The sequence below is a fragment of the Ahaetulla prasina genome, chromosome 4, assembly GCF_028640845.1.
Source record: "Ahaetulla prasina isolate Xishuangbanna chromosome 4, ASM2864084v1, whole genome shotgun sequence".
Lineage (NCBI taxonomy): Eukaryota > Metazoa > Chordata > Lepidosauria > Squamata > Colubridae > Ahaetulla > Ahaetulla prasina.
The window spans coordinates 27714021-27720262 of NC_080542.1; positions in this window are offsets into that span (position 1 = coordinate 27714021).

The following is a 6242-nucleotide window of genomic DNA, read 5'->3' on the forward strand; positions in this document are numbered from 1 at the left end:
TCCTGTCGGACGTATAAATTGCCTCTTGATTGACAGGGCGGCGAATTCCGGGAAACGAGTACAATAAGCCCACCTTTCGAGGAGTGCTGGGTGGAAAAGTATTGCTGGGGCGTGTGAAGATTTCACCCTGAAATAGGAAAACAGCAAACTCCGCTGCTTTTATGTCTAGGAAGATATGGCTTTTAGGAAACACTGAGCCACGTAGTAAAATGTAAAAAAGATGTGGAGACTCTAGACAAAGTGCAGAGAAGAGCAGCAAAGACGATTAGACGACTGCAGGCTAAAACCTATAAAGAACACTTACAGGAATTGGGTACGGCTAGTTTAATGAAAAGAAGGACTGGGGTGACATGATAGCAGTGTTCCAATATTTTAGTGTTTGTCACAAAGAAGAGGTGAATTAAACTATTCTCTAAAGCAGAGGTCTCCAACCTTGGCAACTTTAAGAATAGAATAGAATAAAATAGAATAGAATTTTTTATTGGCCAAATGTGATTGGACACACAAGGAATTTGTCTTGGTGCATGTGCTCTCAGTGTACATAAAAGAAAAGATACATTCATCAAGGTACAACATTTACAACACAATTGATGGTCAATATATTTAAGACTTGTGGACTTCAACTCCCAGGAAGTTGAAGGAACTTCAGCTCCCAGGAAGTTGAAGGAAGTCTGGGAGTTGAAGTCCACAAGTCTTAAAGTTGCCAAAGTTGGAGACCCTTGCTCTAAAGCATCTGAAGGCAGGACAAGAAGGAATGGATGGAAACTAATCAAGGAGGGAAGCAACCTAGAACTAGAATAGAATAGAATAGAATAGAATAGAATAGAATAGAATAGAATAGAATAGAATAGAATAGAATAGAATAGAATTTATTGGCCAAGTGTGATTGGACACACAAGGAATTTGTTTTGGTGCATATGCTCTCAGTGTACAACCTAGAACTAAGGATAGTATTTCCTGATAGAACAATTAATCAGTGGAATGACTTGCCTCCAAAAGTTGTGGATGTTCCCAACACTGAAAGCTTTAAAGAATAGAATAGAATAGAATAGAATAGAATAGAATAGAATAGAATAGAATAGAATAGAATAGAATTTTTATTGGCCAAGTGTGATTGGACACACAGTGTTGGGAGCATCTAAGAAGAAAGAAGAAATTGGACGAAAGAAAGAAAGAAAAGAGATTAGACAACCATTTGTCTGAAATGATTTAGTTTTATGCTTGAGGAGGGGGTTGGACTAGAAGACCTCCAAGATCCCTTCCAACTCTGTTGTTCTGTTCTGTTGTCTTTGTTCCAAGTTAGATCATGGTAGCCTCAGGATGTATTGAATGCTCATGTTCATAATCCCTTGATGGCTTGGTCCTCCTCCCCTTTGAGCCCCATAACAAGGCAAAGTAATGCGTCTGTGTTCATTATTGCTTAATGTATCACTGAATACCTGTTTGATCACTTTTAATTGTGCTTTGTTTCCTTGGTTTAGTACTTTGTGTGATCCAACCTTCAGGTGAATAAATATATCAGTGTACTATATAAGCAGGAAAAATGGGTTGATTTATTAATCAGATTAAGAGTGTTGAGTGAGGACAATCAATAACTGTTGATATTTGAACCTTTTCTGGTTATAATCTACTCAGTCCAGAGTGGTAACTCTGATTCTCCTCCAAGGTCAGTGCTGGGAGTGACACCCTAGTTAGAATTGGCTCTTACCTCGCCAGCCTGTGCTCTAAAAAGCCCTTAGTGCTCTTTGTGACATTCTCAAGGAGGCAAGAGGCTTGAACATGCCATATTTTTGAGTGCCATACTTAAACCTGGGGGAGCCTGTATCTTTCCAGGTCTTGGATCACATCTCCCATCCATGGGATTTGGAATCCAATATTGGTTCCCTCTTTATTTTTTAGATCAGGAGTTTCAAACTTTTCCAAGCTATGGAATGTTTTTAAAAATATCCAAGAATCCCTGATTGAGGAGCAAGTGTCATCTGATAAGTTAACACACTTTCAGACATACATCAGTGACTATAGGGGGAAAAAACAGGGTTTTTTCAACTTAGTCCCTTGCAGAATTTTTCCCCTTTTGTTGTCATGGAATCTAATTCAGCTCTTCAAGACGGACTGAACTAGGAGACCAAAGTTGTGAATGTTAATACTATTTTTATTATACAGTTACAGTAATGGAATCTTGCAAGTCTGAATGTATTTTTCCCCCTCCCTTCCTTCGAGAGTAATATAGATGATCTTATCTGAGACATTTTCTCAAAGTACATTTCAGTCCCGGACTCAAAATATCTTTTGTCTGATTGTTGTCTTAGTTGCAACTCTTCCTCCTGTTCTTTGAGGTTACTTTTGCAGCCTATTACATCTCTTCAAGTCCTTGCAGAGCCCTAAACTTCTGCAGAACCATTTGACAAATATTTAGATTGCAGAGCCCCACTGAGGTGTTCTGTAACAAGTCTACAAATAAGCCATAAGCTTTTTCAATTACCATATTTTTCGGACTATAAGAAACACAGGTGTATAGGAAGCACCAAGATTTTGAAGGGGTAAGCAAGGGGGAAAAATGTTTTTGCCCTCCCCGGTTCCCAGGAGCACTTTGCAGGCCTCCCAAACCCTTTTCTTGTCCTGTTTTTTCAAAAAACGGGCCTGTTTTTTGCAAAAACGGGACACATGGGGCAGGGCTTCAGGAGGCCAAAAATGGCTGTATTCAGTGTATAAGATGCACTGACATTTCCACCCTCTTTTGAGGGGGGGGGGAGTGCGTCTTATACTTCGAAAAGTACAGTAACAACAAAAAGGCACTATGTTAGATAAACAAATGCTCCAGATGAGAAGATCTCTATCTAATAATTAAATTGATCCAACATCTAATCATAATTTACATTTACATTTAAAATGAAAAAACAAAAACAGTCAAGAGGTTAACCCAAACTATTCTTTAAATTCTTCCACAAATGGCTTCCAGACTCTTATAAAGCTGTCTAACCGGTACGTTCTCACAGAGAGGGACTCCTCAGGGTGCGGTCAGCCAAACAATGTCGACTGGCGGCCCCCAGGGGGAGGGCCTTCTCTGTGGGGGCTCCTACCCTGTGGAACGAACTTCCCCCTGGACTTCGACAACTATCTGACCTTAGGACCTTTCGCTGCGAACTTAAAACCTATTTATTCCGCCTTGCTGGACTGGCTTGATTTTTAAAATTTTTAATTTGATTTTATGGGTTTGAAATTTCTGTCAATTTTATAGGGCGTTATTACATTTTAAATTTGGCCATTTGAATAAGTTTTTTAAGGGTTGTTTTTTAGTATTGTATGTATTGTTTCTTTTGTATTTTATTTTGGCTGTTCACCGCCCTGAGTCCTTCGGGAGAAGGGCGGCATACAAATTAAAATATTATTATTATATTATAATATTATAAAAATATTATTATTATAATCAATTATCTCTAAACAAAGCAGTTAGTTTTGCCATCTCTGCTAATTCAGTCAAAATCCATTCTTCAACAGTGGGCATCTCTTTTCCTTTCCAGTCCTTAGCAAGTACAATCCTCAGAGTGGTTATTTTCATTCACATTTTCATCCAATGCTTTGCCTGCAAGTTCTGCTTCCCTATTGTAGCTCAATATTTTACTGATGAGGAGTTGGAAATAGGGTTGGAACATAGTGCTCATAGGAAGAAAAGAGGATGATGCAGAGTTAGCAAAAAGAGTGGGAAACCTTTTAAAAAGCTTTCAAAAGTAATTTAAAATCAGAGACACTGGGGAGGTGGGTGGGGGGAAGTAATGGAATAATGGAGGCTTTGGCTGATAGTAAAGATGCTAGAAGAACTAACACAGCTTGTGGCTATTGAAAGTAAACCATAGTCTCTTGCTTTCTATTTGGAAGAAGGTTGGCTGGCAAACTCAGATGGATTGAGCACTTTCTACTAATGAGAATTTATGGGTGCTGGATGAGATCAGGGCAATCATGGGGAAGAAAGGTGCTGAAAGGTAAAGGCATTATGGGAATCCTACATTGGCATCAGGGCTTGGCTGGGGTTGCAGAACAGCAGAACAAACATGATCAAAAGTTTCTCTGCCAAAGGTTTCTCTATCAACCCAGTCACCTGTTATCTCTTCAGCCTGGGAATGGAAAATAAAATAACAACTAATTTCATAATTCTTTTCCATAGATCTAGAATGGTGAATAGTATAGAACTACTCATTAGGGACTTTGAGGGAGATGCATAAATGTTAGGATACACCTTTATTAGGTTTACATCATATGGTATTAAGAGATGCTTACTTGCAATGTTTTTGAGAATAAATACAAATCTGAAAAAAATGTGTAAATGCATGCAGATAATCCTTGCTTAGTTACAATAATTGGGACCAGAGTTTTCATTGTTAAATGATGTGGTTGTAAAGCACAATGCCACATCACCATGCTGTTTAGCAACAACAATTCTGGCAGTCTCCAGCTATCATTGTTAAATGAGATCCTCCCGTGATCATGACTTCTGACTTCCTACTGGCTTCCCCATTGACTTTGTTTGTGGGAAACCACCAGCAGATCATGTCACCATGGGACACTGTGACAGTTGGAAATACTGGCTGTTAGATGAGTAATTGAGGAGGCAGAGACAAGAAAGTGACAACAGCTCTTTTTTTTAGAGTGAGACTTCAGCAAGGGGTACCGGACAAAGGTGCCCCTTTTATCCTTACCTGGCTGAGTCACCAGCCAATTAGATTTGAATGTTTTCCCACCGGATGTTTCCCCCAATAGGATTGTACATAACACTCTTCCCCTCCCAGAAGGCACTTTGCCTTTTTATGCATTTTTATTTGCATGTGTAATCGTGCAAGTAGGCAGGGTGTTCCTTGCACCTACTTGAACTGCGCAGCTCAGTTTTGGCGGGGAAAGCATGCTGATCAGAGGTGCTTTCAGTTTCTCCCAGATCTTCCATTGAGGCCTTTGTTTTTGGATTATTTGTTGTTGGTTCTTCGTTCCTTTGTGGATTACTGGCTGTTTGGTTGTCGATGGGAATTGCTGGTGGACCCGAGCAGCGCTGGATACCAAAGTCTTCAGGTAAATTCTCCGGTTTCTTCGGGCTTGAGTTAGCTGTTGGAAGGATTGTAATGTAGTTAGGGCCTGGCTTTTGTGGTGTTTGGATTGCTCGTTTGTGGAGTTAGTCTATATGTTTCCTCTCGATTCTGCCAATGCCCATGTCAACGGTGTAGGACTTGGGTCCGGTTACCCCTGTCACTCTGCCAGCCACCCATGTGGGGCCTTCGGCGAAGTTTTTTGCGAAGACAGGTGCCCCTATTTGAAAACCCCTTGTGCCTTCCCCTTCCCCCCGGTAATCGACAGGGGAGTAATTGCGGTTGAGGTGGTCTAACGTGCACCTGTTTCCAACCCATTAGGAGTTCAGCTAGGCTTAGGCCCATGCCTGCACAGGATGTCCCGTGCTGGGCTGTTAAAAAAATGTCGATCTGCTCTTGCCAGTCCCCCGGGCCAAGCCACGCTAATGCCTCCTTGGTGGACCGCACAAATCTCTCTGCCAAACCATTCATGGCCGGGTGGTATGGGGCCGAGAGGGCATGGCGGATCCCTAATTCTGCTAGGTAGCCCTCAAAAAGGATCGCTGTGAATTGGGGCCCATTATCTGACACTAAGGTGTCCGGTAGTCCATGGGTGGCAAATAATCTCCGGAGCACCTTAATTATGGTGTCAGCCATGGTCGACCTCATTAGGATGACTTCGGAAAAGGCATCAACAATAATTAGAAACGTTTGGCCATGAAACGGCCCTGCAAGATCAATGTGTATTTGGGACCAGGGGCCACGGGGACAGTCCCATTCCCGCACTGGGGATGTGGGAGGGTTGGGTCTGGATTCCTGGCATTTATGGCATTGTGCTATCCAGTTCTCTATATCAGCGTCCATTTTTGGCCACCATACATAGCTCCTGGCTAGACCCTTCATTCGAATGATACTTGGGTGGCCGTTGTGAAGCATTTCCAAAACTCTCACATGTAAACAAAATGGCACTACAACGCGGTCTCCCCATAAAAGACATCCCCCTTGTGCCGCTAGCTCATTTTTCCTTGTTTCGAATTGTTTGAATTCTCCCGCCACTCGTTCTTTGGGCCAACCCCTCTGCACCCAGCCCACGACAGTCTTGATAGTAATGTCTCACCATGATGCCCTAGCCACCTCCACCTACGTTAGAGGGCCTGAGCTTAACGAGTCAAAGAGCAGGGCTGGTCGCCC